The following is a 13,138-nucleotide window of genomic DNA, read 5'->3' on the forward strand; positions in this document are numbered from 1 at the left end:
GTAGTTCCTCATAAATAGCCACAGTCTAACACAGTTGCAGCTACATTTCATAAGGCCTTGTCTAACACCCTCAACAGCCTATGCATCCCCAATAGCTCACCTCAATTGCAATGTTTCAACAATCCCCCCGTAATCTTGCCAACCCCCACAGTCTACTACCATTTCAGAAAATACAACAGTGTTACTGTGGTGAAGACAGCTTGAACCATGATAGACATGTTAAGCCAGCTGCTACAAGTTTGCCATATTGCAGAAGCCACTTTGCGACATATTACACTGGTTAATTCAACCAGAAGTGTGCTGCACTCATGAAGTAAAATAGAATTAGATTCACTACCTCACCCTGCAAGAACATCTGCTTGCCCTAGAGTGGGGTGCAAAAACCTAGTTTACGCTAATGTGCTGCCTATCTATGAAAGGGAGCAGCAAGAAACACTCACCCTAACTTTAACAATGAAGAACATGGAAGGGTGAACTCCTTTCGTACAGTGAAGATAAAACAATTGCAACTGAGTTGAGTCATTAGACTTTATTAATGATTCACCTGGGTATGTACCTAAAAAGACTAGAGGATCTTTGTAGCAGATACTGTCCTCCGTCCAAATTGTACATAAGGAAAATAGAGAACACTGGAACATTTGTTTTCTTTTAAAAATACCAATAGTGCAGCAAATAAATTGCTTTTACTCGGGTCAAAAGGTTGCTTAGAATATCACTCCTATGGAAACAGTCAACTGGTTTCAGCAGGACTAGATCACTGTGCTGCCTTCTTTAGGACTTGAAACTCCATCTACTGGGGGCTAATCCCATTGCCAGAATGCCAGGTTCCCGACGTGCTCTCACTGCTATATGGATTCTGGAGGAGAGATAAAAAAAGAGACATATCCTGCTCACATCATATTCTTTCATACACTAACCTGAAAACATATCAAATATCAGATTTGAATGGTACTCATGAGTCAATTCCACTCACCCCTTTCAGTATGTGGATGAAATATCAAACTCCTTTGGATCTTTCTCAATTAGATTGTGTTTACAAGTCATACATTGCCTATGATAGGAGAGAGATAAAAATACAAGGATACCTCTTATAAAAAGTTCTTGGTGGCCTTGTATACCTACTAAATGCTGTCATAATGTGATTGTATCCCCACCCGGTATATAAAATGGATGAAATGCACGGGCAGAAGCTGACCCTTTCTTCAAATAACGACATGGCTTTGAAGCAAACTATTGTTGGAGACGATCCCATTATATCTGCGTACCGACAGCTTTAAACTATGTCTCCAACTATCCAAAATCGAAGACAATGTAGTGCGCATAGTGTATCCCGGGTCCCTTACCATCCTCTACACCAGTGGTTTCCCTAACTCTGGCGTCTACGATCTGTTAGTTCCAAATGGGTGGAGCGCCGGCATATTTACTGAAACCTTTGTTAATACAACTGCGCATTCGTGACTAGAGCAGTGGTCGCCTGACTGGTGGTGCCGGACTGTCACAACCACGCCTTCTTGGTGTGGTTCACCATGTTGGGATAATTATCGCAAGACCCGAATAACAGCTGTTCTAATACAGTCTACACACAATCTAGTATACACAAAAGTATAACTTAGTGCACATAGTAATCACTGTTAAGGGCCAGGAATGAAACTCAGACACATTTTTAAACATGCTTTCAGCCAAAGACTTTTATTGATAAAATAAAAAGAGGTTGGAAAAATGCCTCACTGACCATGTACTAGAGGTGTTTCCCTACCTAAACCCAACACAAAGGATCTGTCAGTGTCAAAATGTCCAGAACAAAACCACCCTGTTTCCAAAGTACTATTCTGACCCTCACATTCTAATGAAATACATCTTATGGTGAAAAGAATAAATGTCTTTGGCTTTCAGGGTTTCAAAAGCGTTCAAAAAGGAATAAATAACTGCAACATAAAGTCCCTCAAGGATTTTGCTTCTTAATCCCTTCCCCTGGATTCGTCTTCACAATTTCCTGTCTTTCCTCTTGTTCAATATCAAAGTCATATATATATTTATCTTTGGCCTTTAGGGTGTCAGGATACCTGGTGTACTCTCCTGCTAGGACGTCTTGTATTCACACACTGGTATATTCTTCTGCCAGGGCTTCTTGTTCACACACACTTGTAATTGCCTGGTATACCCTCTTGCCAGGGCTTCTTGTTCTCATACACCTGTAATGGCCTGTTATACTCTCCTGCCAGGACCTCCGTAGTTGCCTGTCTCTGCAACTCCACCTTTGATAATTCACTGTATTAGCCCTTTTGGCTAATTTCTTTTGTCCATAATATAGTGCCTTGTTAGTGTCTTGCTCACACTTCAAATCATTCACTACCTTAGCATTGTGGGTTCATTTACATTGGCCCTCATTACGGGGTCGCCGGACAACCAGCCGGTAGGCGGCGGGTCTCCGGCAACCCTGTAAAGGCTGTACGGCCACCTGATATCCTGGTGCCACCGGGACATCACAAGTGGTGGCGGTAACGGTAAATCAATGGGGACACAGAAGCACTGGCACCATTGCTAACAGTGCCGGTGTTTCCTTGACAACCATGCCGGTAGAGGCCTGAAAACCCGGCAGGTCAGGCCTGCCAGGGGATCCGTGGCCCCTACCAGCATTGTTGTATTATGGCGGTCCATAAAGGGTGCCAGTACATTGTTACTGGCACCCTTATTTCTGGACCGCCATACTGGGAATGAGGGCCAGTTGTCCGCTATTGATTCCCTTCTGAGGAAAATGTGCTTTCAATATTATGAAACGATTTTCTCTATCCGATTTGGATAATTCAATCTTTAACATACGGCGTGTTCGCCAATATGGCCGGTGCTCCTTTCGTCCCAGTGTGGAATCATCAGCTCTTCGTGGCATTTCCTGGTCTGTTTGCAGCCCGACCATGACAGCCGCTGGATTCTCTCTCCCCGACACTGTTCGGTTTTCAGCTTCCTGTGGTTTCCTGCTTATGTTCTCATTGCAGCTCTCCGGTTAGATTTTTTCTTGTGTTTTCACACCGGCGAACGCCCAGGAGCACTGTGCATGGTTCTGACGTTCCTGCGTGCAATCTTCCTCGCGTAATCCTCTTCTGCTCACAGCTTGAGCTGGTTGGCTCCAACATTTCTCTTTCGGTTCTTCAGCCACCAACTCGCTCCATGCAGCAGTCTGCCATTCCTTCTGGTGATCTTGTTTTAAACACCCTGGGCACAGGTGTATGCTCCCAACTGCTAGAGTGCTGTCTGTGCTCCGGGCTTCTTCTGCTTTGTATTCCTCCATTAGGGTTTCCTCATCGCAGTGTTAAGGTGTTTCTGGAAACTGTAGTTCCTTATAACTAACTTGCATGGAAACATTGGAGGAGTGGTTTTATCATGTTTTGAGGGCAAGTCAAAGTTTGAGAGTTGTTCTGGAGATTTAGTTGAGAGAAATTCAGCACTCTCCTTTGGAGGAGCAGGGAAGGAACCACAATAGGATGTTGTGTATGGGAGATTCAGCCTGTAAGGGAAAGTGGGATACCATGTCTCATCCGTGGACACCACAACTTCCTCCCAAAGGTTGTTTCCTCCCATATGATAGCCACACCAGGGTCAGGATCAGGTAGGGACTGCCGTCCCCTGGCCACATGGGAGGATGTCACCCCTAGGAAAACAGTGAGGACTCCACCAGATTCATCACACCGCCCTTTGTCACCATAAATGCTAGGGAGGTGATATACTTTGCATAGTCTTTTCCTTTTACTGCAGCAACTGTGTATGCATATAAGGAATAGTATTTGTTAATCCTCAGTGTCACAAGGCTGTTATGGCCAGCGCCATCATGGCGCAAAAATCCTGCATAGGATTTATTTGCTGCATTTTATACAAAGGACAGTGTCAAGGATACGACATATAATTAGCCAAACAATATGCCCATAGCAGTTTGTACTTATGCTCCACAAAAGATCAGATTGCAACAGCCATACATGGGAGTTGGTGCCGAAAGCGTGCTTTTGTAAATTTGGTGAAAATCCGTCCAGTATTTTTTTTCAAAATGACCGAAAGTTGGTAAAAATTAAATTAGTGATATCTGGGTTTGGTTCACGGGCTCACTTTCCTGTTCGGTCCGCGAACGGGCCTCTGATTGGCCAGGGGCTGATGTGAGGTCCGTGGAAAACGGACGCACCGGCTGATTGGATGGCAAAAAGCGTGAGGTGAGTCATATTTTTGGAAATGCCCACCATCTTGGATTCGCGGACTGCTGCCATTGTCTGCGAACATCGCGGTAAAAACATATTCAAAAACACAACATGGCACTTGCCAAACTAATGAAAAAATCTCTGGAGAGGTGAGGGGTGATGAGGATGGGATGGGATACGGCCTTAAAAAGCCAAAAAACAGCCATTTTTGTTCTTCAATACCGCAAACAGTCCGGGGCAGTCCTGTTATGTGCGCATATATCGGAAATGTTTGGGGGCATCTAGGCTTACTTGTGCATTACAGGGTTGGTGAAAATAACTTTGGCGCCACTCAATGAAACTGCATGACATTTTGGACTTTTATTCTAGACCCGACTCTGAATGGTTCTTCAAAGTGTGGTGCTGTTTTTTCATGCGGGAACAAAATTAGGGGGGGGGAGTCCCAAAATATTTTAAAGGCTTATAAATGTGGTGCCATTTTACAAAACTGCGCATCAGTTTGCGCAAAGATTGTAGACCTACATATGAATGTTTTTGCGGTTCCATGGAATTTCATCGCGGGATGTTTTTTCACTGTTTTTTTTAACCTGGATTTTTTTTTACGAAAAAAACCCATCGAATTTTGTTTACATTATTTTTGTGGGGGGTTCCCTCCAACCCCCCATTGTCTTTAATTTGCATTTATTCACAAACACACCCACACCCCATATATATAATTTACTAATCCCCCCTAAAAGATTTGATGGGTTAAAAAAAAAAAGCACAGCAAAAAACCCTGTGAAAAAACATCCCGCGATGAAAGGACGTCGTACCGTTTTTGTAAGGTTTGGTGGGATTTTGTCAAGAGGGGGCAAAATTAAAGGGGGGTCTCAACATTTTGAGATGGCTTATAACTGTGTTGCTGATTGACGAACGTGCACAAACGTTTTCAGAAAGATTATAGACCCAGCCTTCAATGTTTGTGCTAAGTATGAATGGATTTTATCAAGTGGGGGCTAAATTATATGACTATTGATTGTACGTACATTTGGACTTGATTGAAAAAATAAAATATGGGCGGATTTGTAGCAAACTCGTGTAAGGAGCATTGGCAAGGACTTGAAAGCATGGTTTTGCAAATGTGTTTGTGTTTTATTTCTTGAAAAGTGTCATAATGTAGGTACAAAAAATAGTGAAATACCTTTAGTGACTGAGGTATAACCTGTGGCCATGGCAGTGGCCAGATTGTCCGGGTCATGGCCTAAGGCCATGTCCCGGACAATCTGGCTACTGGCCATGACCACGAGGGACCAGCACTGGAGTTAATGCGGGCATGGCCACCAGGGACTGGCTATGTAGTATAGTTTTTAGAAATAGGGATAGGTTTGCATGGGAAAAAGAAATCTGCTCATGGGTACAGGTTGAAGTGCTGATGGTATTGCAGCAAAATGCACGAGAGGGGTAAGCAAGAACTTGAAAGCATGATTTGAAAATATGTCATTTGTTTTATTTTTTTCAAAAGTGTAAAATGTAAGTAAGTACACAACACAGTGATATAGCATTGGTGTCTGGGCAAAGGGCCTGGCCGTTAGCAAGAAGAAATGTGTACTGTAATTTGGTTATTGGGGCATGTGGCATGGCCGAAACGGTAGGTTTGAATGGGAACAAATATTCTGCGTGCGGTTACAGCCTGAACTGGTGGACTAGATTACAACAAACGTACGCGGCGAGGATTAGCAAGGACCTGAAAGCATGTTTTTGGAAATATGTCTTGTGTTTTCTTTTTTAAAGTGTAAGAATGGAAGTAGAAAAACTAGTGATATACATTTGGTATAGGTGTGGTGGTCCTGGCCCTCGGCACACACAAATGTGTACTCTAATTTGCTTATTGGGGAATGTGGCCGAAGCCAATGCCCAATGGATTTAGAGACTGGCCATAGCTGCAATTCATGAGCACTGGCCATTGGTTATATTATTAGGGTATAGTGGATGCTGAGCTAGGATGCAGGGTAGGTGTAGTGAACAATAGGGGGAGGGGGGTTGGTTTGGCTGGGGTCTGGTGGAGCTTTATGCCGTAGGCAATTGAACGATAATTTCCGTCCCCAGCAAGTGCTACTGATAATGACAGACATAAGTATGTGTTGCAAAAAATATGTTTTTAAAGGAGGTTTATAGTTCTTTCATATATATAAAAAGGGGAATTATTAATAACTTATATACAGTGATGTAACACCATGAAACATTTTGACTTATAAAAAAACCTATTAAATTGACAGAAAAAACTTTGTTAAAGGGATTTTATGGTTAAGATGCATCCCACCCTTGGGACTCCTCTGCTCCAGTTGTTAGCCAGTGACGTCCCACCTTGGCATTTCCCTCCTGGGTTCTCATGAGCACTTGCCCATTCGTACTGCCCCTTCTATTTATACACTTCTCGCACTGCACAATGCATATGTGCATTTATAGACGCATTGTGTACAATTTCTTTGTATACATAAGGGAAATACAGATGCAAAAGATTTGTAAAAGATTGTTAATTGGCAGTTGGTGTATGGAAGCTTAGTATGGTCATAGGGTTATATGTACAGTTTCTGGAAGTGATTGGTGGATGGATGTGTGACTGTTTGAAAGCAGGCATTGAGGAAGTGTTACAAATATAAAATTAAAAACAGTAGAAGGGCTGCACTGTGCAATGGTGTGCACCTGCCATTCGGGTATTTTAATGATCCATGGACTGGAAGGGGGACTGTGGAGACCGTGAATAGTTATAAAGGCTCATCGATTATGGTCCTTATTGTATGCTAGATAAAAGTATTTCGGACTGAAATTTGTTTCTGTCCTTTTATATGTTTCTCTAGTATAAAATTGTCCTTTAGCACCCTGAATGGCAGAGCCAGCCAATAAGTTGGCTAGGAAAGCGGGCCTGAACCGCCGGTACAAGCTCATGTTCCAAGCTGCCTGATAGCCGGCTCTCCCCACCACTATCTCCGCCCCCCCCACCCGACTGGTCACGCTGCCACATTCGCTCCTTCTCTTTGCCTCCTGCAGGCCACCATGGAAAGGAAAGAGGGGCTCCATAAGGAGCCCTGCCTTCCCTTTCGATGGTGGCCACCTTGGAAAAGGATTTCCCTTCCTATAGCTGGAAGCCATGTGTGTCCTATTCTGGGAAGGAAAATCCTTTTTTTCTGGCAGCACTAGTTACCATTTTGGCAAACCGGGGTGCTAATGGCTTTCATCCCCTTTTGCAGGGGCCGGAATGGAGGATAACGGCCCAGAGCCCTTGTTATCCACCCTCACTTCACTTGCGCCGATAACTTGGGATGCTGGGGAGTTATCCCCCGTTCCAAGCTTTGGAATGGGGGATGAACGCCATATTATTCCCTATTTGCTAAAGGAAATGTTGGAGAATCTTATTGAGTCTATCTACATTATTGAGAAATGTAAAGTAGATGGATATAAGATGATTTATTTTTGCAGGAGAGGTCAGAAAGTAAGGTGGGGAGGCAAATGAGGGAAGAGACACCAACTACTAATATGGAGGGGCAGGTGGACAGGGGAAGATGGTACTTGTGTGTTACATCTAAGGTAGGGGCCAGTGTTTCTCATGCTCCTTGATTAAAACTTCAAAAGCACTTCGAAATTGCTCCCCCTGCAGTGTGGTGTTTTGCAGTCTATACAGAGTATTGCTGTCTTCGAAAGATTTGGATCAACAGTCTCTTTTATCGCTTGCACAGTAGCTGGTGGGATGTTGTGTCCAACAGAAGATGAGGTGGAGGAAGACAGCCTACTACTTGGTAAGGAAAGAACAACTTTTCCGAGAGCATTGGGGTGGTTGGATTTGGTGTGGCAGCGCATGGAGGTGGTCCCATAGGGGTACTGTCCAGGTAGTCTGCAACTGAGTACAATGTTGCACTGAGTGCATTTTAGTTCGGTAGCTTTAGCCTTTGGTACATTCCCAACAGTGGTAAAGAACTGCCCCATCCATGATTCTCTCTGGGTGCTAGAGATAAGCACTTTCTCTACCTCATCTTCTTGGTCCTCTTCATTGTCTTTGGAAGTACTGCATTTTCTTTGTTGTGTAGGTCCTCCAGCTGGTGGTGGTGGCTCTTGGGGAGGAGGGATGATAATAGCTGATGCCATTTTTAAGATGAATAGATTTTTTGCTAATATTCTTCCAAGTATGTGCTTTGTGCTAGATTGTTAATGGATAATGAGTAAGAATAGGCGTAGGAGTTGTGCAAGGGTACATTTTGAGCTTGAAAGTTCCTATATCAGCAGAAAATGCAGTTCTGAACTGTTCGCAAAGCACAGACCCGATCGCGAAGTGTGGACGCAATCACAGACACGTCATCATGCCAGGCTCGACCGTGTGGCCACGTGACACTGTCCGGCAAGTCTGCAATCATGTCAGACATTCGTGGACGTCATCGAACACAGAAAAAGTTGCAAAAAGTGTATAGAATTGTTAAAAATTATGATAGAAGGTGGGAAATGGCAGAGTTTTAAGGTGACAATTTGTAAATTGGACAACATTTGTTTGCTATATTGGGGTAAGTATGATATTAGTAAATTGTAGGAAATTAAGGGTGCACTGGTAAAAACCTATGAAATTCACTGAAAAAATATTGTAAAACGGACATTATGGTTAGGTTGCATTAATAAAAACCTATGAAATTCACTGAAAAAAATGTGTTAAAGGGACATTATGGTTACAAGTAAAACCGACCCCCCCCCCCAGAAATTCACCAGTTATGGTAAGCTAAGCAACCATAACTCACAACACCGCCATGCACTGCTAAGACTAACACCCAGGACATCAAAGATGACATCACAAATGGTGTCTAGAGGGACGTTTGCAACGAAAGCTAAGGTAGCTCCTGTACCTTTGGTAGAGTGAGCCCTTGGGTTGAAAGCTAGGACTTTCTTGGATAGGCAATAGTAGAGCTGTATACAGTTGACTATCCATCTGGAGATGGTGTTCTTTGATATGTGATTGCATCTCTTCCAGGTGCTATGGAAAGAAAGAGTCAGTCTGTTTTCCTTAGAGGTTTAGTTTTGTTCACATAGTACATCAAGTGCATGGAGTCTTCTTTCTGCTGAGTGAGATGGATTTTGAAAGAAGGTAGGGAGTTCTATGGATTGACTAACATGGAACTTTGAAATGAACTTAGGTGAGAACATAGGATGTGTTCTGAAGACTACCTTGTCCTTGTGTATTATGAAGAGAGGGTCCTGTACGGACAAAGGCTGTAGCTCACTGACTCATCTTATAGAAGGGATAGCTACTAGGCATGCAGTCTTGTAAGTCTTAGGCTGGCCTTGTGCATATGCTCAAAGGGTGGACCCATGAGCTCGGAGAGCACAACATTGAGATCCCAACCCGGGGCAGGGTTGGAAATTTGGGGGTATGGCCTCTTTATCCCTTCCATGAATGCCTTAATGACATGAACATTCCACCAGGACACCCTGTTTTGTCAAGTGGCGTAAGCTGCAGGGCCACCAGATGCACTTTGATGAAATTAAATACTAGGCCGGAGTCTAGTAGGTAAAGCATGCAATTGTATTCGCTCTCCCCTCTTGCTTCTCCACTCTTTTTGACCGCTTACTCTCTGTTCTCTCCTCCTCTCCCTTTCTCCCTTTTCCTATCTCCTCCCCTTACTTTCTTCTATGCACTTACTCTATCAGAATTGCCCCTGGACCTAGTGTGATAGCAACCTTGTCTGTTCCCTCCCCTTACTTGTTTTATTCCTAACCCCCACCCCCTCCAACACTATCTAAAATGTCATCAGGCCTAGTACGATAGTTGCTTTTTTTGTTCCTCCCCTCCCTTTCTGCACCCCTCTCCCTCACCTTTTGTTTTTCTCCGGCTCTACCAGAAATGTCGTCAGGCCTAGTACAGTAGTCGCCTGTCTGTTTCCATTTCCTTCCCACTCCCTTCCTTATCTATGTCTTAGCTCTTGCACTATCTGAAATGTCGTCAGGCTGAGTACGATAGTTAATTTTACATCCTTACTGTTCATGGCCTGTAAGAATGCCATTGTATTTTCCCTTGTTCCATCCCTTGCCTTGAAGCGCTTTGAAACACATTGTGTTAAGGCACTATATAAATAAACTATCATATCATATGTAGTGTAGTGTAGAATGTTAGCTGGGGAACATTGTGTTGGGTTTAGTGTTTGGGACGTGCACCATATCACAAATCTCTTCCACCTATTGAAATAGCAGTGTCTGGTGTTGGGTTTTTGTGCCTCTTTTAGGATATCCATACACCTTTGTGGAAGATTCAAGTGGCCAAATTCTATGACTTCCAGAGCCAAGCTGCCAAGTTCATAGATTGAGGGCGCGGGTTGAGGGATGCTCCCTGGTGTTGTGTTAGCATTTTGTAGGGGCACGGGAGCTTGACTGGGTCGCACATCGACAGTCTGAGCAGATGTGGAAACCAAGGTTGTCTTGCCCACATAGGAGCAACCAGTATTAGAGTTACTTGTTCCTGGTGCATCTTGTGCACTATTTTGCTCAGGATTGGTGTCAGGGGAAAAGCATAAGCACATTTCCCAGACCAGTTCACAAACAAGGCATTCCCCTTAGACCCTGGTTGGGGAAACCTGGATGCAAAGTCTGGGCATTGTGCGTTTAGGCTTGTGACAAACAAGTCTAACGTGGGGTGATCCCATTGTGAGAATATTCTGTCTAGGATATCTGTTGTATTGCCACTCTTCTTCTGGTAGAAGGTATCTGCTTAGAGTGTCTGCCAGAGAATGAGCTCCCCTGGAACAAATTGAGATGTTAGGAACATGTTCCGCTTTAGCAGGTTGTCCCTGGACCACCAGCGAAGAGCCTGTATCAGGGTTAGCAAAACAACCACTAGATCGTTCCACTGACTGCTTGACTGAGACCATTGTTTTACTAACCAGTCCTGCATTGGACGCATGTGCAGACGCGCATGTGGAACCAAGTGAATGCAGGAGGAGATCATCCTGAGCAAGCGCATTGCTTTTTGTACAGTTATCTGGCAACCAACCTTGTAGTGAGGTACTTGCAACAGCATGTTTTGTACTCTCGTGTTTGAGGCGAAAGCCAGCTCTCCTTTGTCTTTAGAATAACCCCTAGAAATGGTTTTATTTGGCTGGGGACCAGGCTTGATTTCTTTTAGTTACTGTAGAAGCCCACATTGAAAAGAAGGTCTATTGTCTTTTGAGTATTTTGTTTGCAAATTTGAGGAGATTCCCCGGTAATTAGCCAGTCGTCCAGATAAGGGTATACTGGGGTGGACTTTCTGCGCAGGTGTGCTGCCACCACTGAGAGTACATTGTGAATACTTTTGGTGCTGAAGCGATGCCGAAGGGGAGTATCTTGAACTGGTAGTGAACTCCTGCTATCTTGAAACGCAGATATTTTCTGTGTGCAGGGAGCATTGAAATATGAAAGTATGTATCTGCCATGTAGTCCCCCTGTTTTAGGAGTGGGATAACCTCTTGGAGCGTGGCCATGCAAACCTTTTGGGGTTTGACATATTTGTTCACAGGGTGCAGATCTAGTACTGGGTGCATGGAAAGGACTTTCTTTGGCACACGGAAGTACGTTGAATAAATACCCTTGTTTACCTGGTTTGCTGGGACGATCTCTATGGCGTCCTTCTGCAGCAGTGCCTTTATTTCTTCCAACAGTATGTGTTTTTCTTCTTTTGACATTTTCCTCTGTCTTGGCAGGCGGTACTGTGGTTTTTGTAACAACTCGATACAATAGCCACCTGCCACGGTACACAACACCCACTTATCTGACGTTATCCCCTCCCATGGGTGGATGAAGTGTGAAATTCAGCCTCCTACAGGAGTGGCATGGGCGGGGACCTGAAGCAGTGCATCATTGTTTGGGAGGGGTGGAGCCTCTCCCCGGAGGTGAGGTTCTGCCCCTTCCTCTGCCACTTTGATTTCCTCTTTGAAAATTGTTAAGAGGAAATTTGTCCTTGCGATTGGCCCTAAAATGAGGACTGCCCGCCCTGAGTATAGCGTGAAGAACGTTGCGCACCCTGACCCCGAAACCTTCTAGAGTTTGAGGAGCTCCATTGAACATAGGGCTTGTTTGTTAACTGGCCAGGGGATTTGAGTGTGTCATATTCCTCCTTAGCACTCTTAAGGGCATTTTCCCGAATAACACATTAGGTTCCACCGGCATGTTTAGGAAGGTTGCCTGGGTTTCTAACTCAAACTCTGATAGTCTGAGCCAGGTGTGGCGTTTGATGAGCGTATCCTCTGCTATGATGCGTCCGGCATTATCTGCTGCATCAAGGTTATTTTTCAGGATGTAGTTTAATATCTGCTTGCCTTCTGTAATAGTCCTTAACAGTTGAGCCTTTTGGGGTTCCCGGACAGCTTCTATTTGGCATTCCAGGTCATCCCATGTGCGGCAGCCGTAACTAGCTAAAAGTGTCGTATTTTTGGTGATTCTGGTCTGGTATGCTGCTGAGGAAGCGACCTTTCTCCCGAAAGTACATATCTTTTTACTTTCCTTGTGTGGCGGAGCCTCAGCAAAGGCCAGGGGAGTGCCTGCCCTCTTTCTGGTATTGGTGACCACTAACGAATCAGGTTTAAGCTGACCCCTAATATACAGGGGGTCAGTGGGCGCTGATCTGAATAGATTTTCTACTCTGGGGTTGACCGCCCTTGAGACTAGGCGCCAGTAGGGATGGCTGGGTGCGTATCCGTACAGACTGCAGGAGCAGAAAAAACTGGGTGGCAGACCTTTTGTGCACCAGAATATCTTCCACAAAGTCTTTGTCGACCTGGGCTTCCTGAGTGTTGATGTTAATGTGTTGTGCAGCCTTTAGTAGTTAATTGCACTGTAGTTGATTATCAATGGGAGAATCTGCTACCGGCTGGTCCTGGTGGTCTGGCAACTGGATTACGTAAATGTTGTTGTCATAGAATTGGTCTTGGTCTTGACTATAAAGGTCCCCTTGAGACCCAGGGGTCTTGTGA

At 44.4% G+C, this 13,138-nt stretch overlaps 1 protein-coding gene across 3 annotated transcripts in view; it reads right to left on the minus strand.

Annotated features, from left to right (window-relative positions):
- The window catches only part of SLC38A5 (solute carrier family 38 member 5), an 825,614-nt gene that overhangs the window by 293,766 nt on the left and 518,710 nt on the right, over nt 1-13,138 (minus strand). The gene's annotated exons all lie outside the window — the stretch shown is intronic.

Source organism: Ambystoma mexicanum, chromosome 2q, assembly GCF_040938575.1.
Source record: "Ambystoma mexicanum isolate Mex_15411 chromosome 2q, UKY_AmexF1_1, whole genome shotgun sequence".
NCBI classification, from domain to species: Eukaryota; Metazoa; Chordata; class Amphibia; order Caudata; family Ambystomatidae; genus Ambystoma; species Ambystoma mexicanum.